At 41.3% G+C, this 22,043-nt stretch overlaps 1 protein-coding gene across 1 annotated transcript in view; it reads left to right on the top strand.

The window, feature by feature from the left end:
* The window catches only part of ATXN1 (ataxin 1), a 362,359-nt gene that overhangs the window by 118,513 nt on the left and 221,803 nt on the right, over nt 1–22,043 (top strand). Inside the window, exon 5 of the mRNA XM_058831292.1 lies at nt 21,717–21,781. The gene's annotated coding sequence lies outside the window, so the exon portion shown is untranslated. The remainder of the gene's footprint in view (nt 1–21,716; nt 21,782–22,043) is intronic.

The raw sequence follows: 22,043 nt of genomic DNA, 5'->3' as shown, positions 1-22,043 counted from the left end.
GCTGACATGGAAACCCTTCTCTAGCATGTCAGGATGTGCATGCTACTGAACATGCAGTACTAACAATCCCATTTTTTAGCTCTGCCCTACTCCAGTCCAGCTATCTGCTGATCATAGCCAGGAGAGACCATATGAAATCCTCCAAGCCTAACTAGAGCATTCCAGAAATCATATTAAAAATAATTAAACAGAAGAAAAGCTTTAGCTCAGTTAAAAAATTATCTGGGAGGTGATGTGTGGGGTTCTTGTCCCTGACACAGTGGGTATCTGGAACACTGTGAGACCACAGCTTTTGCCAAGTGCCAAGGCAATTGGGAAGAGCCAAGTCATGCTAGTCTTCAAACTTACTGCAGCAGCAGATCCAGGAAGCAATAAATAATAACTTAGCACTCTCTCTTACCTGTGCTGATCTTAGGGAACTTGGCATAATGAAGTGAAGGTTGACCGAAATCACCTTTAATCCATCTTCAATTTTAGCATTGGCCAAAGATCTCCTTTAACCAGTGCCAGTTTACTGGAGTTCTGCAGCACTTGCTCCAAAGAAATCCCAAACTTGGTCACAGCAAGTGCTCAGCTGGAGGCAGGCAGGTCATGTATAAACCAGCTATGTTAGCTCACAGTTCTTCTGTGCCACTGTGCACCCCTGTAAAGACCATGCTGAGGTCCTTTCAACTTCTTCACTGGGCCTTTGATCTCTGCCAGCTTTGTGCATTCCTCTCTCAAAGAAAAATGGTTTTTACCACCAAAGAAATCTGTAAAAGAGATGTTACTAACTCAAACACCTTCACTCTGTAAAGGAAATGTAGATTTGATTCCTTTCGTGCATCTGAAATGCTGCTGCCAAACCTCTGCTATGAAAGGTAAGGAAAAACATAGAAAGCTAATAAAAAATAATTGGTGACACCAAAGCAAGAAGATGTGCGTATCACAGATAATAAATTTGGCTGTGCACTGAACATGAAAAGGTTTGCTAAAGTTTTTCCCTGTCTTTTCAATTTAGACAGGGGTTTACAATGTTGAAAGAACTGTCGAGGTTTGATCTCAGGTTGGCCCAAACATGCAATGACTCTGCTGACCTGTCCAAGCACAGGAGCTTGGCCAGGCCTCAGGATTGATTTTTCTCTGATTAACCCCAGAGACCATCCCCCCTTGACACAAAGATTTCAAACACACAGGATTTGCTGTGGCTGCCCTGCAGTATTGGATCAGCTTCATCAACACAATATCACCTTGCTGTTGTATCTTTCTTTTTAACCCTCTGAAAGATTAGAGCGTTTGCTCTCTGGGTTTGATGTCATCTGGTTTTGCTTACACCCTAATGATCAATCATGGAAAAACTGAGCGACATATACTTGTTATGAATTAGTAAATGGTTTTAGTTAAGCTTTTGAATGTGTGTTTAATTTTCAGGTGGATGCATAATTACTCTGTGACCTGTTTAGCATTGGAGACTCATTCCTTTAAGACTGGAGAAAAAAAGAGGTTACATCCAAGCTAAAATGAAAAACACAAAGGATTTTTTTTTTTCTGTATCACTTTAAGAAGATTTCTGAACAAATTTGTTTTCAAAGTAGTTTGCTCTCAGTCCTAAGATGACAACTCCCAACTGCTGGCTGGGAAAAAGCAAAAGTTAGTCTGAAAAGTAATAAAACTCACAAGACCCAAAATTGTACCATATTGAGACCATTTGTAATTTGTTATTTGTCATTCTGGAAAAAATAGTGAAGTGTCTGGGGGTTTTCTTTGTTACAGTCTTTCTTAAAAGGGATTTTCTTTTCCAGAGGCAGCAGCAGAAGGGATTTTTGTTGGTTACTTTTTTTTCAAAGCTTAGTGATAACAAACAAGCAATGCAGTTTTGGCAGGAAAGTATCGCATCCCATGTTAAAGAATAAATTGTTCCCTTGATGATGTACTGAGTGATAACCCTTCTTGGATTTATGGATTTTTCTGTATATTTGCATAGAAAGTCATTACAGCACCCTTTTAGCTGATAACAGTAGCACATGGTGGCATGTTTCTGCATGTCTTACAGCTCCCTGGACAAGCCATTGATCAGGTAGGTCACTTCCAGTGGAGCAGACAGTCATCCTGTGCACTCTTTCTTGGATGGGAGACAAGCCTTTTTGCTAGTCTTCAGGGTCCTGTCTCCCCTGTCTTTGCACAGAGTATGGTACCTTCAGAAACCTCTCGCTTCTTTTTCTTTAAGATTTCTAGTCTGACACACCACAGGGAAAGAAGGAGAAAAAGGAAAAAGCACAGCTTTTTAAATGGAGGAAAGTCATTCCTCTTACTTGCCAGATTCCAGAAAAGCAATGCTTGTCCAGCTCTGCTGTTTCAGTGTTGATTTCAGTGCTAAAAATGATGCATGCCTGTTATATTGGAGTGGATTTCTCCAGAGAGCATATTTTCATTCAGATTCATGTAACTATTGACCAGGAACAAGGTTAAATTGAGCCTGTTTAAAAATTAACCTGTTAAAAAAAAAATAATAAAAAATTACATAACGCCGTGGCACTCTTTAGGCAATCCTTTAGCTTTCTAGCATCAAGTCATCTCTGATGGTGTGCAGGCTGCATTTAAAGGCAAAGCATTCCCAGCATTTCCTATGCCTGGGAAGTTCAGTGCTGTTGCTTGAAACTGGTAATTCTCTGATGGTCTTTATGTTGTTACAGTGTGGAAACGAAGAGGCACACTCATTTCTGCATTTATTTTCCCAGACACCATTTTTCAAAAATGCACCTTTAAATGTGCCCGTTCTTAATTCCGTGCCCCTAAAACAGCTCAAGCACGGGATACAGGAAAATGCAGGAAACTGCAAGTGCTTTAGGAATCCTCTCTGTCAACACAGCTACCTTCAAGACTGTGTTTTGACTGTCAGAGCAGGGGCAGGTGACGGAAGCACGTTAGGAAGCAATAATCCAAAGCTCGTAGTAAATTTAAATCCCCTGGTTCAGAATCAGCTGTGATTCCTGCTGTCAGGAAAGCAGAGCTCAGTAAAGGTTAGATCTCCTCTCCTACTGTATTTTCATTCAGGTTAATGTTTAAGCCGTGCCGGCAGCTGTGTCCAGGAGAACACTGGGTGCTTGTACGGCTATAAATGGCCAGAGGCTGGCTGTGTGGGAGCCAGCTGTGTGAGCCCGGCGAGCACCTTGGCTGCAGCTGGTCCCGGCGCCCTGCGAGCGCTCGGCTCCCTGCTTGCACCGGCTCCATCATTGGCTGCAGCTCTGGCCCTCCTCGCAGCCACTGCTGCTGACAGGGTATCTCTCCTCGGCTGAGATTACTGCGTATGACCTACTTTGAAAATGGTGTGAACCAAGGTTCACAAATTGTCTTGGAAGGGTGCCACGAGGTTGGTGTGCAAACATGCGCGGTCTGGGAGGCTTCTGGCGGAGCAGAACTGGCTGTCTCCGTGTCCTTCCAGATGCAGCCCGCGTTCCTTTGCCAGCTCCGGCTTCACAATCCATCTTTGTGCTCTTGAGTGCGGCATATTGATTTCCCAGGCAGGCCTGCTAGGTTAGAGAGCCTCTGGCCAATAAGTCCTCCATGCCTTTTTGCTCTCAAAACAGCTGAAGTAGTAATAAAGATGAATAAAGGGTTTCAGGCTGAGCTGTCAGCTGAAGCCTTGCAGTAGTAGTAGTAGTTGTAGTAAAAGCAGTAGTAGTGGTATCAGAATACAAGTCACAAAGGAGAGCTAAGCAGTGACATTTTATTTATACAGTTCATCTGTTTACTCTAATCTGATTGTTTAGAGTGTAATGTAAACTTACAATTACCAAAGCTGCTTTCCCTGCCAGATGAACACTTTAACCTGTATGCTATTCCAAAATACTCATAGAGGAGAAAATTCCACAGGGAGGAACAGCCTGGAGAATTGCAGTCTGAAAGCTGTATGGGCCTGAGATTCTGGTCTTTTATTTTCTTCATTGTCTTCCTTATATAAGATCTGTGCTGCAGAGGAAAGTTTCCACAGACTCAGAAAGATAATATACAGTTTCAAATCTACTTGAAAGATAAGGCTTTTTTTTTTTTTTTTATCCCCTCCCCAAGGCTAATATATTACATACCTACTCAGCACAGGGCTGCCTGTTATCTGATAAGATAATTAGCGTCAGACACGAGAAGAAGCATATGTACTTTTAAAAGGAGCATTACTGAACGTTCACAGAGAGAGTTAAAGAGCATGCTTATCAGAGCTTTTCCATGCAGAAGACTTGTGCTAGTATTTGACTTTGGGTCAAGAAGTCCTTTAATAAATTAGCAATGCAAATGTGTTTTACTTTATAGATGTGGAATTTAAGTGTTTGGGACAGCCACAATAGAGCACTTGGGGGCTTTTTACAGATTTAACGTGGGCCAAGAGTTCTAACTCAGACTCTGAGTATTTTTTTGTTTGTTTGTTTGTTTTATCTTCTGTAAAGACATCTGTTCTACATGGCTCTCCACCTTGGCTGCAGTTCAATTTTCACTGACTTCCATGAACTCCATTATGAAACCCAAGTGCAATCCTCTCTTTACAGCAGGATCAGCCCGTGACTCCTGAATACGGACCTACAGCTTACAGATGCCCTCAGCCACATCTCCCGAAACACACGGCTATGGTCAGCAGCCACCACCTTGAGGAAAGTACACCTCATCCTCCAACTTGCCCCTCCCCTGCCGATTGAGTCACAGGCCCTTGAAGCTGTGCTTTAGTACCTGAAAAATAGAGAAAGCTGAGACAAGGACTGCTATCAGCTCTAAAAACTGAGCAACCACTGATGCTTACCCTACAGGAGGTGGTCTTTGCCAGTTGCTAAACAGCTCAACTGATCCACTGATCCATGGTGATTGAAAGGGAAGAGGCAGGACCTGAAATGAGAACTTGACATCTGATACTTGTCGGTTCTCTTTTTGAAGCAGCTGGCCCAAAGGCAGGAGCTCCTGTCCGAGCATGCCTGATGGATCTGCTGCAGTAAACCCTTCTGGCCTGACAGTTGTAATAATAAATCCCATAAATGAGTTGGCATTTTGGCCTGGCAGGGCCTTTTGTAAGCCCCAGCTGGGAGCAATTATTTAATGAAAAATTTTAATAGATTAATAGTTTGCCCGTGAGTTTGTAGCATAGAAGGCACTGGGTTGTTTTTAGTGATGGTTGTTTTCTTTTAATAGTATATGTGGAGCTTTATGGGGGATGTGGCAGTGTTCCTCACCTAAAAAAGCAGGGATGGGACTCTGAGAAATGTGTGGTGTCCTTGTCACTGTCATCATTTGGTGTGACTGTGCAAGGTGTGATGGCAAGCAGGGAAAACTGCAGCCAAAGCAGGGGCTCAGTTCGAGTCCCTGTAAAAGGAGAAGGAAAAGCATTTTCAGCCTACCCCAAAGGGGCCACAGGTTGTAGCAGATAGGAGCATCAACTATATGAGAAATACTTCTCCTCAGAATGTTTTTCCAATTAATTTCAAAGGAAGAAATGGTCACTGATGCAGGAAGGAGGAAAATCCTTCCCACCTGATAAGTCTCATTAGTCTGACAAGAAATATCTAATGTATCAGCTTGTCGTGCTTTGCTGTTTAAGCAATCAGCCATTCTGTTGAAGGAGCAGATTGTAAAAAGCATGTGGTTGGAGTGGTACAAAGCAGGCCAATCCAGCATTTCTTTTGTGTTGCCTATGGTTTTAGAAAACTTTTTGGAGTAACAGATCAGGGAGACAGAAATACAGCTGCTGCCAGGCATGCTTAGCCTTCAGCTCCTGCTATTCTGTCTCATCCCAATTCCTCCCAGAAATGAGAGAAGGCTTGAGCAGAAGACCTGCAAGACAGTCAGTGAGAGTACCAGAGTTAGAATAAAGTACTGCAGTGTACCTTGCCACTGCCAGATGCCTATTCATCTGAGGTTGCAGAAGGAGCTTAATATTGTTTTATATACCTCAGCTGACACTACTTACCTTGTCACATCTTTTGTATGAGGTGTTTTGTGTCACAGCCTCTGTTGATACATCCCAGGTACTCAAGCTAAATCAGGAGAAGAAACATAACATGGTCTTTCCATATTTGAGGAAATGGACATGGAAATGGGGTATTTGGGGCTTCAGTAAATGGAGATTGTGCTATCCCCCTTTGACTTGAATCTTCCATCTAATCTTCCAGCTAATATGTGGTGTGGTAAGCTTCATTCATGGATTGGTCTTTCAAAGGGTGAGATCCTACTGCTACCTCCCAAACTTTAGCTGTCCTTTGCTAATCAAACTGACAAAAATTAATCTCCAAGATCAGCTGTGAGACAGCCAGTAACTTGATCCCCATTACTGCACTTTCAGGGTAGCACAGGGTACTGTTACTGCCCTTGTAAATTTTGCCAGTGAAAAATGGTAGTGCATAATTTTTTGTTGGATTACTCTTGATATTTGATACTGTAGATCATTAAGTGCTGCTAACATGCATGGAGGAACTGGGCATATCAGAGGGAGCTGCTTTGAAGCATTCTGTTCCTTCTCCTAAGGTGATGCCAGAGGAGTCACAAGGAGCAGTTGTTTTCCTGTATTCAAACTCCTCATCTCTGCAAGCTGACAAGGCTTCTTCCATACACATGTGAAACCATTGGAGAGCTGAGGAGATCACATGGTGAACTACAGTGCCTGCTTCTCTGTAGATGTTATCTAAGTTTTCATATTCATTATTGTAAGCATAGTGACTGCCTTCCCCTAATTATCTCAGTAGCTACCTGAAGCTGGCATTGCATTGCAGAGCAAGTGGTCAGAAGTGAACCAGACAATTCAAAGATATCAGTTGTGTTAAACAGCTGTATCAGTGTTGTTTAAAAATCACATGTAAATCAAATTGACCGTGCTAGCTAAAGACCATCTTATTTGCAAATACAAAATCAATTCCTAAAAGATTTAAGCTTAAACCAAACCAGACATGGTTTTGCACTGAAATATGAGAATGCCCCTGTCTTCTACACTGGTTTAACCAAAATGGATTTAAAATTATGCCTTCAGAAAAACCAGGATACTTTTTCCTAGCAGTTTAGATCTAGATGATGACTGTAGAAGCAGAGGAGTGCTTTGAAATTCTTCCTTTCATAACCATTCCAGGTGCTGAGGGCCTTTGGCATTTGTTATGCCTCTGTGAACTTTTGGGCTTTAGTATTTGCCTACAGAATAAGCACAGAAATACTACAGAAATACAGGAAAACTCCATCTCCATTTCACAAGGACCAGATTGTTGTCTTTGCATTGATGGGTGCAGTGCAGCTGCAATGGTCTACATAAAATGAGAACTGCATTTGCAATCATGTGCTTGGAAAACTGGAACAAATGGAAGCAGACTGTCAGTTTACCATGGACACATTGCCATGGCTCTGTTCATAAACATCTCCCCATCTTTTCCCTCCCTGCTGTGCATGGAGGTTCTGCTTCATTGCATGGAGTCCTGGGTAGGTTTTCAAATTTGATCCTGGAAGGCTTCCAAGGAAACGGCCTTCTTTGTTTCTGAGATTGGGCTGCCCTTTATGATCATGATAGCACATGAGTGCATTTCACAGAGGCAATGAAACTGTCAAGCAAAAGAAGGAAGCTTCTGGATACAGGACTTTCCCAGAAGTTTTATCTAGACTGAGGAATTTCTGCAGTGAATGTCTGTAGACATCATCACTTTCCAAAAATGTCAAACTTCCTCTGCAAGTTATAGAAACACACAAGTGCAAGTGTAACCCCTAAAGATTTAATCAAGCTCTTTCTCCTATGGGGTGCTAAGGAAGGAAAAGTGGGAGAAATTATTGTTGCTATTTTTACGTGCTTGGGAGCTGCTAAGCGATTATAATAATGGGAGTCATAAATTACTTCACCAATGCATTTGGAGATGAGACAGTGAACTGACTCCTCGGAGGAATAGAGGATATGTAATCTGAACGGCAGATGCTGCAAAGGAGAGGGCTCAGGCACTGAGAAAGAAAAACTATGGGTGAAACTGGATTTCTGTTCTGTTCCTGCTTTAATTCGTTTGTGTTGCAAGCAAAGCAGGCACTGCATTTGCAATCTGCAAGTTTAGTGAAAGCCTTTGCACCTGCTACCTGAAGGATGGTTCAGCAAAAGAAATTCAAAAGTTTATTCAGTGGATTCTTTTTTCCTTTTGCTGTTCCCAAAAAAGAAGCTCATTCATATGCACTTGACAGTGAGAGGTAAATTTTCTGTGCAGCACAAGGTGACTTAACCACATGATTCTCAGGAACAGTAGTGGGAATGCTGCAGCAAAATCCTCATGCCAAGGCATGTAAAAACATCTGTAGACAAATCCACTGCCCTGTGGCAATGGGAATCCTGGTCAATGTATTTTGTTCCGAGTGCTGAAACAAATAAAATCCACGACACAAATCTCCTGTCTGCAGCACTGTGATTCTCTGTCTTTGAGATTCTGTGCAGACTTCTTCCTGGTGCATTGCATTAATATTAAATTAACAACACGCTACTCACATGGAACTTACATTCTAAAAAAAGCTCACATTATGCTGTAAGCCTTTATTACAAAATAATAGCAGTCGTGAGGTTAAAGTTTGTTCATACGGTTTTCTATAGAACATCTGTACATTTTTTATGGAGGATAAAAGCTACGTTCCACGTGTAGCTTAGTCACATGAATATAGATAGATAATGAGTAGTTTACTGAATTTCCTTTTAGATTTTACCATTCACTTTGTTCATATAAAGCATGCAAAACATACCAGATTTTTGTAAGTGGTACTTGCTTTTCAGAAACTCGAATTTCTCTGTCAGTGTTCTGCAGAGGATGTGACCTGATATGAAAAGGACCTATTCCTCTAGGATTTAGCTTGTAGCTAGAGGCATAAATCAGAGATTCTCTGAAGTAGATTGTAATCCACACTGGAGAGAATAAAGAGAAATCACTAGATCCATATGGAGCAGGACCTTGAAAAGCTTTATGAGGACCACATTCACTGGAACAGTTACCCAGCATCCAAACCAATGGAAGCCCACACAGGCTTCAAAACCAAAATATTTCAGGGCTTTTGTGGCCTTCCATGATGCAGAAGCTGGACAGGATTTTTATTGAATCTGGCCTTAAATAAGCAAAAGAATTTTGTAATCAGTGCATGGTTTAAGAGGAAGCCAGAAAAATTCTTTTATTATTGGAATGATATGGTGGGAAAGCTTAGCCCTAGATACAGTCCTGGCTGCTGAGCTCAAAAAAAAATTTGCCTGCAAGCAAAACTAGCTGGGAGTACAGTAAACTCCTAATTAACCTGAATTGGAAAAGGTATGTATTGCAATCTCATGTTTTCACTCATGTATACAAGTCATACCTTACTTTACAAATGCTGACCCCTGACCCCAGAAAAATGTTTCCATGACCTTAAACAGACCTGAATCTTGAACACTGATCCCTCTTCTCTTTTTCCCGTATTGTAGAAGCATTTTCAATTATTGGTAGAGAACTCTGGATGCAGTGCCAGAGCTCCTTAATGCCACTCCAGGTGTCAAACAGCAGGGACTATTAGAAAGCAATATGTAACAGTCCTCAGCCCTGATGGTATTTCAACATTAAGCCTAGCTCCTGAGGTAGTAACTTGCTGTATTGTCAGGAGTCTTAAAGTTTTGGTAGAATGCATGTGGAGCAGCAAATAAGTGACCAGTGCATAATGGTGTAGATTCGAAAGGGAATACTACATTATGCTGTGCTGTGAACTTGAAATTATCCCAGTGCTCCCCAGTGAGATGTGTGCAATGGTGGAGCCAGCAGGAGGGACAGGTTTCTAACTGCAATTGTTTTTTCTCACCTTGAAGTTCTATTTTCATGTTACAGATGCAGAGATTTGGGTGGCATTCAAAAATGTCCAAAGGGACATTAACCAATGTCTGAGAGCATTGTGGAGACTCAGATAAGTGGACAGGGCTCATTTGGGGTCTAGATGAGTGGATCTGAGGTCATTCCTTTAGCTTCAGAGTATACCTGTAAGTGATGATGATTTCACCCAGAGCAGTGTGTAAGCATTTCCATAAACAGGGTGTGCATTGTGTAGCAAAATCAAAGCTATGCAGTAATAACTACCCTGCAGCTAAATGGATGCTTTTTCCACAGCTGAATCCTTAGAGGGATGATGTAGTTTTTAGTCATTCATTGCCATGTGACTTATTAAAACAATTAACAGGCAAAAAAAGTGGTTCTTTTGAGTGGTTTGGCAAAGGCTATGCAGTATGAAGTTCAAGCAGAGTGAGTTTCTACCTCTGTTGGTAGCAGTGTGTGAAGTGGCCAGGGCTGTGGTTCTCTTCTTAGCTCCCCCTCTAGCTCACTGTTTGACCTTGGAAAAGTCTCCCGGCCACTTTGGGTTTACAAGTCATTATGGCCTCGAAACTTGTATCATCTTCTCTAAAAGATTTGCAGACTCTCCAGGCAAACCTGGGTCCAGCTCTGGGGTTGGGCCTGATGGGTTTATAATTTGAACCCTGTGTACACAAGGTTTGAGGTTTTGACATGTAACCAGATGAAACATGATGGTTTCAGCTGAGTTTTGCTTTGAATTCTTGGATTCAGATGCACTCTTTACTTAAAAAGAAGGCCCGAAGGTGGTGGAACTAAGTGAAGAAACTGTCCACTGAGGGCTTCTAGGAGAAAACCAGACAGTTTCACCAAGTCTGATCTAAAATTAAAACTCTATTTTTATAGTTAACTGTGGTTTTATACCCAGTGCAATTGCCTGTACCCTGCTCCAGGAGGAGATTATGAGACACAGGTGCATAACATTTAAAACCTGCACATTGAAAGAACTCTGCAGACACACCTGGAAACCTTGTGAGTGACAACACAGATTGTCCCTCTTTGAAATGCCATGTCTTCGTCCATTTCTTCCCTACCACCCATCCAAACAGTACTGTGCAAATGTAACTTGTGATTTTAACAGTGAGCTACCACCCCAGGACTTGCAGGATGTGTCTTCCGAATTTCCTGCAAGGTGGTATAGATCCTTTGCTAGTCTAGCCGCAGCTTCACTCAAAGTGCACCTCTTGTCCATTGTCAAGGTTGCTGTGTTTGGGCCCTACTTTGCATTTCTGTCCTGGACCTGCAGATGTTTTTGAGGTCTGTGAAGCCAGTGGAGCCTGACATCAACTCTAGTTTGTCAGTGATTTAAACTCATTTCCGTGCTGTAGTGCTGTGGACACTCCAGCTTATATCCCACGCCTTGGCACACAGTTAATGTAGATAGCTAAATAACGCAGGCTTAGCGGAAGAGCTTTCCGCAAACAATTGTTATTTTCTTAGGCAACGTATTTCAAGGACATGAAGGCTGGGTGAGCTCTGGGTCACGATTTTTTCAGGCTGTATTTGCACCACAAGCATGGAAGCAATTGCCAGTGCTCGATTTAGCTGGCCACACCATGGGCTGTGTCCCAGCTTAGAGGAAACCTGGGTACTTCCCGCTAGGCTCCTGTGCTGGAGGGACCCTCAGGGGCTGGGCTGGCTCGGGCTGGTGTCACAGCCCTGATCCACACAGCCACTGTGCAGGGGAAAGGAGCATATGACCTTCAGGGCCAGCCAGCTCATGGGGCTGTAGCTGCTCCCCAGCACTCAGGGGGAACTTCAGAGGGCAGAGTCTGGCACTGCATTGTGTAACTTCATTTTAAAGAACTAACTGTGATTTTTATATGGAGCATTTGTGTGCCAAAAATGCAGCTCTTTTTATTTAGTGAAATATCCTTTGGAAAACTGTAAAATCATGACAGGTTTTCGTATTTATTTTACATTCAGTTCAGGATTATACACGATCAGCTTTAGGGCCTTGTAGGAGCCAAGAGAATATAAAGGTTGTCAGAAAATTGGAGGCTTTATACCAGGCTGTTCTGATTTAACTGGCAGACCATTTAAAGTTACTGAGATCTGGGGAGAAGCAGAGCTTTTCAGAAATGTCAGTCTTCTGAGTGCTGCAATTTCTGACTGGCACCCACTCTCCAAAGTACTGACCTCAGCACCGACAGGAGAACGGCATCAGCATCTTTAAGCTGTATTTTGTTATTATTGTTCAGAAGTTTTGCCATTTCTGAGTAGATAAGTTTCCCCTGGAGATGTAGTAGCATCTGGGCTTTCTTGCAGCTGAGTTTAAAGCTGCCTGGTTCCCTGAAATGAAGTGACAGCTTTTAGTCTTCGACAGGAATGTGTGAATGTATTCGGGTTGATTTATAACACACAGAGAAGAAAATTGATATTAGGGGGGAAAAGAAAAAAAAAAAAAAAATAGAGAGAGGAAAGAGAAAAAATCTTTGAGGGCAGCTTCATCTGCCCAGGGAGGTAGTATAATGCATCCACATACTTCAGTCCACGTGAGCAGAGTAGTAATGGGATACACACGCACACAAGCTGGGATCCTTTTCAGTCAGTCAAATTATTCTTTTGGTCAAAGATATTTTTCTTAGTTCTAATAATAAACACTGAAATCTTGGGTTAGTGCAACATACAAAGATAGACTTTAATATACACAATGTGGGCTACGTGGAACTGTTTCCAGTACACAATGGCCACATTGTTTCTCTTCTTTTTTTTGTTTCCACAAAAGTATAAAAGAGCATCATGCTACAGACAGCACATTTTAGTCTGAAGTGGAACTGGCAGAGGATTTCAATGGAAAGTTGATTTATTTCAAGGGATTATGGGAGTCCAGGGATAAAGCTGGCACCCAGCCACAGGGAGAGCCCTTGACCTAGAAGCAGGAACAGTTTTCAAAGCTGTACATGTACATAACTGAGCAGAACACTTTAATTTAGTGCAGAGCATAACCTGAATTCCTTCTCTGAGGGAAGATAAAAGAAAGAAATTTTACTTCTTAGTAGGACGTTGGAAGCTGTATCCGAAGCTCTTTGCCTATTTTACATCTTATTCTGCAGCATTGCAGGAAGCAATTGTTTGTGACAAAAGGCCACTTTCTTCCCTGCTTAACTGGGAAAGCAAATTGAGCTGCCACTCATAAAACCGACTGGATACAGAATTAATTTGCTTTTCCTGATGGATGAAACAAGTTAACAGACCACTACAGGTTACTCTCTAAATCAACATATGAAACATAATTTCATTGTCTTTCCTCCCCCCTTCCTCTAGGCCTTGAGCAGTAATTATAAAGACTTTAAATCTCCCTAGTGACATCAGCTGGTTAAAAAAATTTGGATCACAGGAATAATGTAACCCAGAGCCTGGTTTCAGCAGCGTTGTTCACACTCCAGAGAAGGCAATTCTTTACAAAATACTCTTCCATAACTATGCTCTATTAATTTTAGTGGTAGTTTTCAGTAAGCTTCACATTGGGATCCACATCATCAGGCCTATTCCTCAGTCAGAAGGTACAAAGCATAACAGCAACAAGACGTGTCTTTAAGATGCTATTTCAGAGCATTTTGTGAAGACCGTGTATTATATCAAACATGCCATAGTAATTACATTTACTAAAACTTCCCAAGCGATAATAGGCTTCTAGCTCGGCTGCCCTTAGAATCTGCCATAAACTTCAGCCACCTAATTAAGTGCTTTATTCTGCAGCTTCCAGTCTGGCCAAATGACCACAGGCATCTGTAGGTATCTGACCTGAATCAAGGACTCTGGGCTTGAGCCCTGTGTTTCCAGACAGTGTGTCTGACTGATACTGCAAAACCACAAAATGCCAGATGGTTTCAACATATTACACAGCTCCCTGTATGGGCATCCAGCGTCAGTGTGTGCCTTCCTGCAAAATTTCACATGCTGAAACAACTTCTTGCAGTGTGGGGACAACACTGCGCCTGAAAACAAAGATTTAATGACATTGGCGTTGCTCAGCCTCTTGTCAACTTCTGGTCTGGGAAAAACTGTCAGCTGTTCTAAAATTAGAAGATAACGCAACATTGGCTAGAATAGGGCATAGTCTGGGTAGGCTTCTTCATTATCAGCTTCCTTGTTGAACTTTAATCCTTATTTTATGACTCTTCTGCTTGTTTGGGTATAGCTTGCATCATGGGCACAAACTGCCCATCATGGCATATTTGCTCAGTGAGTTTGTTTTGTGCATTAAAATGAGACTGGTCAGCTATAACAAGTGGGGACTGAAAGGCTTTCCCAGCATACAAACTGTGGCTGAATCAGAGCCCACATCAGGAGGTCCTTTTGCTATGTTACCTAAAGGAATCTTCACTGAGACCACCAAGCCCCCCTGCATGCTGACTAGTCTGCTGCTTCCCTCCTAACTTGCATACAAATACCCTGGATCTCTAGGGAGATGGGAAAGAGCCATGGAGCCAGCTCTGTAGTGTTCTTTCCTTCCTCAGAGTGTGCATACACCCTTTTGTCAGGCTCTGGAAGGCAAGCCCTGATCTTTTGCATTTTCTGAGCTAAATCTTTCAATGCTGTGAAGCTCTTCATGCACCCAAAATATGCCTCTGTGTGTACTATGAGCCAGCATCTGCAAAACTGGTGGGGCTGGCGTCTACTTCCCTACTTAATCTGTGAAGGAGAAAGAAGGCAAATTTGGCTCTCAGAAGAGAGGGAGACATTCAGCTAGTCCTGCTTCTTTAACATATGCTGTTGAGATGTAGATAAGGTACCCACGTGTACAGATACCATTGGAGATGCAGGCAGTGCAAGTGCATGAGATGAAAACAGGCTGCATTTGTCATTCTGCAGAGTTTGAGAGTACCATCCAGGATTCCCACGAAATGCAAGGATATTAAATTCTGCCAACAGATAGCTGCCAGGATCTTTTCTTGACCATACCTGTTTTTTCTAAAGCTGTAAGAATTGGGCCTTGCATGCCTAATCCTGAACTGGATGACACAAAAATCTCTCCTGGTGTATGCTGAAGGAAACAATGAACTGCCAGCTTATTTTACCCCTCATTAGGTCATGGGAAGTTGCATGGATTTGGGAAGGCCAGCTTTGTGCTCACCATCTCTGCCATGGTGTTCAGGAATTCCTGAGAGACTCCCATAATACGGCAGGAACCACTGTGCTATGTAACAGGGTTCCCATTCCTTTACCCATGCTTCCTCCAAGCTCCCCATGTAGAAGTTTTATATCTGAGATATCACAAGTACTCCAGATGTAGTAGCTACAGTCCACGTAACAGAGGGTATTATCCCTGAGCACATCCTTCTGGAGAACTTGGTACTGGGATGTCATGAAGAGATGGGGAGGAAAAAAGGAATGCTTTATTTTTTAATGTTTTAGTTTTGTTTTTTTTTTTAAATTACCTTTGTGCATTGGATGCTTTTTGCAGCCAGGTTACCAGGGACATTCTGTGAAGAAAACTATGCTTGAACTTCTTTTCAGCTTATATTGTAATACCACTCGTCGGCATTAGTACCAGTAAGTTTATAGTCAAATACATGGCAGCTGTGCCACCAGGCCATCAAGGTCACTTTTAATTCACAGTCCTGTCTATGGTTTGGTGGAGAAAAAAAATAATTATGAAATCCCTTGGGAAAGGGCTGTCTTGATGTGGCCAGGAACATACAACTAGTAAGCATTTATATAGCATCTTTTCTACTGATAGAAATTAATAAAAAGGAAGAACAGAAACATTTTATGTAGCTTTTCCATAGCAAGGAAACATGTAACTGATTTTACTACGTGTTGCTTATAATTACTCTTTTTTGTATCTACCAATTATGGCAAAGAACAGGAGAACTCTAATGACAGTTGTGTTAACTGAATAAAACTTTAGTTACTATAGCTTTAGTGAATAATTCATCTTCCTCAACCTGATTTACTAATATCTTAGTTGACAAGGCTCCCCATTCTGTGTATTCATTTTGTAGTTAGAGAGGGATTGTTTATAATTTACAGTTTAAGTCTGAGTGCTGTTATTTTGCACTGTCAAAGAGCATCTGTTACAGTAGATAGCTCTTCATATGTTAGTGCCACAAAAAATAAAGCATACCAGCCATGTTAGCAGCCAGTTTATGAGCACCCAGTAACGTTCAGCTGTGTAAAGGGGTATTTCTTTTGAAAGGGCAAAAAATAGAATTGCGTAAGTGAATTCTGTGCAGTCATCTACAGTGGGATGAGCTTGTGTAGGACTCATTCACACCAGCTGTGTAATCCAGGTTCAACACTGGTTCTCTGTGTTGAAATGGTTAAAATCTGAGCTAAAATTTGCTTGTAAGCATTTTTTTGTCACCTGATCATCCCTACAGGCTTCCCAGTAGGAAGTTTAACTAACCACAAGTTTTCCAGAAGATAGCCTTTGTACTTCCTGATTCTGTATGTAGAATGAATTTAGGAGATCTGATTTAGCTGTAACCATACACAGGCAAATTCTAGCATGGTTTTCATGGTTGGCTTTGTCAGTACAGACAGGATGAAGTAATTTTATAGCACATTGGAATTAATGCTGTTTGCTTTGTGACAAAACCCCAAACTTTGTCAATGAACCCTAGCAAGAGACTTGTTGTATTTAGGGCTGTTTATGAAGCTTTACTTCTTTTAAACTTGATTATATGTCCTTTTTTCTGACTGTTTGTTTGCCTGCAGAGAACAGTGAAAGCTGTAGTTTATGAGGCTTCTCTTCACTGTACCTTGGCGAAGGCAAGCAAGGGTTTTCAACAGTGCAGCTGGCACTAGGCAGCTCTCATTTGCCCAAATGGTACTATACAAGGTTTTACCACTGCTGATAAGATCCTAACCCTTTTCAGTCATGCTTTGAACTCATAGCTCATACCATCACCACAAGTATTATCCCTCTCTCTACAGAAATATTAGTTGTAACTTCATAGATCAAATCAAACCATATACTGATTGCAAGTGCATAACTGTGTTCATTATGGGCTTCCAGTGCACCTAAAATTGTAGTCTAGCCAGCTTTAGTGGAGCTCTTTATTTCAGAATAAAGCTGATCATCTAAAGCCCAGAATATGAGTAGCCCAACTTGATCTCAGCAGTGGTTGTGGATCCTCACAATTTTATGAAATCAGGCCTCACATTACCTGTTAGAGACCACACAGCCAGTCAGTGACATGTGTTGTACTTTCTCCAGCTACTCATAGACTCAAAAAAATATGAGGTTTAAAAGAACATGAAAAAATGTCTTCCAATGTAATAAAGTTTAAACAACAAAGAATTGGACATTGCTAGTTACATCAAGCACTTATTGTTCCACTCTACCTCGTGTTTCCTTTGATCTATTTTAAAGTCATTGCAAACTTTGTTAAAATCCAAATTCCACAATCTTTGCCCCCACCCCCCAAAGTGTCCTTTTGCCTTGGACTCATATTTTGAGAAGCCTACTTCTTTTGTGTTACTAAAATGCCAAGATTTTAATGGAATGCTTTATTAGGTTTCCAAGTGCTTCTGGCCAATAACAAGCAAAGTTCAGCTCAGTAGTTTTAATCTCACAAACATCAAATCTGTTTTCCCTGCATGTGAGAAGAGCCATGCAGCTCTTAAGAAGATTAAAGCCATAAATTCTAACATTACAAGGGCCAATACTTTCACAGTCCAGATCAGGATGGGTTATTTCATGTAAGTTTGTCCTCATGTGAATTTCTAGTACTATTCCTTGAGTTTTCACTGGGCCTCCCCCTCCTCTTATCCCGCTGTGTATTAAGGTATACTATTTGTAGAAGGTGAATATGCTGCTTTTTCTTTTATTCTGCCTCTTTATTTTAATGTTAGGAGGTAAATTATATCATTTTCATTATCAATGCAGCTCAGAAAACCATCTGTTGCTCAAAGACATCAGGATCAGCAGTCAGCCACCCTCAAAGTAAGCAACTGTAAATCTAGAGTGACTATACTTTCTAAATGCAGAGAGGCTTTTACATTAATCTCCCGGACTTGCTGAGTAGTTGGTGCAGTGCCCAAACGCAAGTAAACTCAATTAGTAAAAATAGACGTGATGTGGCACTTCAATATACGGCATTTAAGCATGTGTTCTACAGAGCAGAAGTGCTCGGTTCAAGTCCCAGATACTCTGCTGTTCTGTTCTGCACATATGATTCAGTTATTTTCCTGGTTGCCAAATACCTCATAAAAAGCAATAGCAGTGTTTTGTTTTCACAAAGATGCAGTACTGCTGTCACTTACACAGGTGTAGATCTGCAGAAACTCAGGCGACCTTTTAGGACTCTGGACACTCAGCAGCTCTGAAAAATTACACTTTACAACTGTCACTGGAAAGCTGCTGTGCAAACCAGCTTTAATGTTCTTGTGTTTTGTATGTGCAGAGTTACATGAAACGTACTATTACAAGCAGATAAGAAACATTAGCAAGAAACATACTTTTTGGAGCTTTGCTCTGCATAACAGGGTGGGTCTGGGTAAGTTAATTTGCAGCTTAAGACTACGGGCTAGTTTTCTTCTTTACCTCCTTTAGCAATATAGCAGGCTACACCTCTTTTTTTTTTATGGCAAGCTGATCAAAGTCAATTTATTCAAGTGTAAGTTCTCTAAGATCCCTATGCTCCACTGTGTAACAGAAGGGCTTAGGTCTGGGTGTGGTGTTCTTGACCTTCTAGTCTTTTGTCTTTCCAGCCTGTTTTGCTTCCTCTGTCTGCCCAGTTTTAGCCAGAAGAGTGATCTAAAGAGACCCTGTTTGTTTTCCGTGCACATTATGATAGGCTGCCATTGTGTAACGACATACAGTATGCAGGATAAAACACCCTGCTTATTATAGTGCAGTTAAAAGGCCTGTCACTATTTCCATTTCAAATTCCTATTTTCAGGAGTTTACTACTGAGCCGTAACAAATTGCAGGCAGGAAACTTGGCAGTCACATTCCCAGCCTAAGAGCAAATGCTTTAACCAAGTTTAAATAAATAAATTAATTAATATTAATGGCATGCGCTTCCAGCATGCAAAAGAAAGGAGGTTTTGCTATTGTTTTGTTTGTTTTATCCTTGAAACAAATGATGACAATTAAGGATGGTATTTACATACCTACCACCCTTACACAAGAGATACATCAAACCATGAGCAATGTTGCCAAGTGATGGAGATGATTATTGGTGGTCATTCCTAACTCTCCTAAAAGGAATATCAAGAAAAATGGGCTATTAATCAATGCATAAAATGTATTAGTTCCTAAAGGTTGGGAAGGACAGAAGAGAGTTGTATATCATAAATACTTACAGTGCTAAAAACCACAGCTTGATAACCATGGTGGGTGAGATGAAATTCTTTGGGGTTATCTTGAAAGGAACAGACATCAAAGAAAACAAAATAGTAACAGTGCAAAGTTGAAGAGTTTGAAGTAAAATAACTAAAAGGTGAAACATTTGAAGGGTAAATGTATTCTCAGTATATTTTAATCATCCAGAGTTTAATTATACAGCCAAACATTCAGAGTTTGATGTCTTGGAATAATTAAAAACTAAGTTTTGGTCTGTTGTGCAGATAGTAGGGACTTCAAGGTGGCAAATTACTGTTCATTGAAGATTTGAGCACTAGAGGGAATCTAAGAACTGGTGACCATAAACTGCACTAATTCAATGTGGTACTAAGGGAAAGTGCCACTACAAGAGTAACAGATTCAGAGGAAGCAATATACTCAAACTTAAGTAATCCATTGAACATTTTGGCTAGTAAGAAGCATTAAAAATGTGAACATGTGTCAAAGACAAATCCTCAGAAAGCAAAATACATAGGGAGTAGCAGGTTTTTCAAGGGTAAAAGGGGCTTGGTGGCTGATGGAGTTTTTTCTTTGGTTTTCTTTTCAGGTAATTATAATTTTTGTAGGTTGAAATAGGAAAACACTGTTACTTCACCTTTGGAGAAATCTACCTTTTTGCCCCACCATTTGTTTGCCATTTCTTAAAAGTCAGCTGGCCTCAAAACTGCAGTCTTTTCTTAGGAGGTAACTGTTTTGAGAGATATGCCACATAATGGAGTATTTCACTGCATCATTTACTGCAGACAGCATAACCTGTGTGCCTATGCTGTAAACTGCCTGGGGAGGAAACTTGGCCTTATATAACTGACTAGAGCATCTAGTTTGAACTGAAAGGGGGTGCTGATCCACATTTAGGGATATGAGGGATTATTAGAATATAGAATAAAAAAATTTTAGAAAACCACCCAAGGAAAAATGTTTATTTCCAGCTGCAAGGAGATTTTTGTGATCTCATTGGCGAGACCTTAAATGTGTGCAAGGTTGAGATAAATGTGTCTTGGTTCAGATAAATGTTTTTGGAGGCCAGACAATGACTCCTGTACAAGTTGAGCCTTTTAGGGACAGTTGTAGAGCCTGCAAGCTCCTCTTCTGCAATTTTCAGCATGATTGCTACAAGGGACTCGAAGAAACTCTTCAACTTGGCAGTGACTCACACTGATCTAAAAGCTTCTGGGAATGTTCCTGGGAACCTCTGATACTCTGAAGAAACTAACGAGAGACAACAGTGGTGCTAGGATGCTTTCCCAGATGATAAACTATGCAGGAATTTCTATACAGCTGATAAACTCTGCTCAGGACCCCGTGAAGTATATACATTGTGTAACAATACCTGTGTAGGCTCTCAGAAATACCCTTGGGGGCAGCAGCCACTGGTATTCAGTAGTAGCAAGGTCTGTCCTCTCTGCTCCCTCCTCCCAAAGTGAATGAGTACCTGGTTTGACTCAGAGCTGTATGAGGAATTGCTTGCCCTTTCCTGCCCTCCCCTGCTCCCCCCCTGCTATGCATTTTTAACCAGCAGGGGGAAACAGGAGGGCTCAAGAATTAGAGGACTTATATATATGTGATACATGATGAAGACTCTTCAAAGAATATATCCTATCATATAAACATGAAAAAAAAAAAAGGGTGAAGTCATAACGTAGCAAGGGTGGCAAGGTCTCTTAAATATGACTTCAGTTTGCCACATTTTGGGTTGTATTAAGAAAAAGTATGCTTTGAGCTGTGTCTAGAGATGGATCACTTTGGAGATGAGGCAGGTGGTGGTGCCTCTATATGAACTGTCATGTTTACTGCAAAGAGGAGCAGCATTCAGGGAATAGAAGGAAGAGCAAATGTAGAGGACAGAGGTGATCTTGGCTGAGACTTTCTCTGGGCTAACTTTGCATTTACCAGCAGGCAAAGGGTGTTCATCTGTGCAATTATTGCAGGATGGCTGGTGTCCTGGAAATCCACACCCTTGAATGCCTCACTAAAACATGTTCATGAGGCCATACCCTCAAGCACAAAGCTCACTTTGAATGTATGATTCAGAACCATTAAGACAATGGGACAACTTGTACACCTTAAATTAGACACAAAGTTTACACACCTAGCTGAAGATGGCCCAAGTAAGGGAGAGAAATGACTTAATACCTATGTCCTAAGAAATTAGATATATCATGGAAAGGGGAGAGACAGATTAAATGGCAGGGAAACCATCTGGCAGTCCCACTTTTGTAGCATGTCATATTTTTCAGACCTATTATGCATATAAGTGTGTGAAATAGTCTGAGATCGGTGGGAGATGTCTCATCAGTTCTGATTTTTACACAGCAATGGACTGGTTGACAGAGGTAGTTTATGAAATGGGGAGGGTTTTAGTCAGTCTGTTGCTAAACAAGTATGACAAAAATGTAGGCAGAACCATGTGTTTATTTTTATTTACATTACTGCTGTTTTCTCTTGTCCTTGATATGTAGAATTGTTGCTTTTCTGAGTCCTTGGCTAAGCCTTGGGAAAGGAGAGCATTCTGTATTGCTTTTATAGTAATAATACTTGTACTTTACTGTGTCACCACTGTTGCATGGAATAAAAGGATAATTTTTACTATAACTTTTCTATAGGCAGAAGAACAGAGGGAGTACAGACATCTCAGGACTAAGACCAAGACAGAGAGACTCAAAACCAGGTAAGAGTTGCAGCAGAAGCAGTGAAGACTTTGGGTCTGGTAACAAGCCTTCCAGCTTGGAAGAAGGGGGAATATGATAGAGGGCTACAATGATCTGTGTAGCATTGAGAGTATGGGTAGGGACTGGCCATTCCCTGTCTCAGTGCAAGAGCTAGGAACACTGAATGAAGCAGGCAGGATGAGGGGATTCTTCTTGCATCAAGGACTTGACCTGTGCAATGTGACATACCTAAAATTTACAGATGCTGATGGAGAAGACTGT

Source organism: Poecile atricapillus, chromosome 2 (genome assembly GCF_030490865.1).
Source record: "Poecile atricapillus isolate bPoeAtr1 chromosome 2, bPoeAtr1.hap1, whole genome shotgun sequence".
Taxonomy (NCBI): domain Eukaryota; kingdom Metazoa; phylum Chordata; class Aves; order Passeriformes; family Paridae; genus Poecile; species Poecile atricapillus.
The sequence above is the reverse complement of the archived record's forward strand: the minus strand, read 5'-3'. Positions and strand labels throughout refer to the sequence as shown.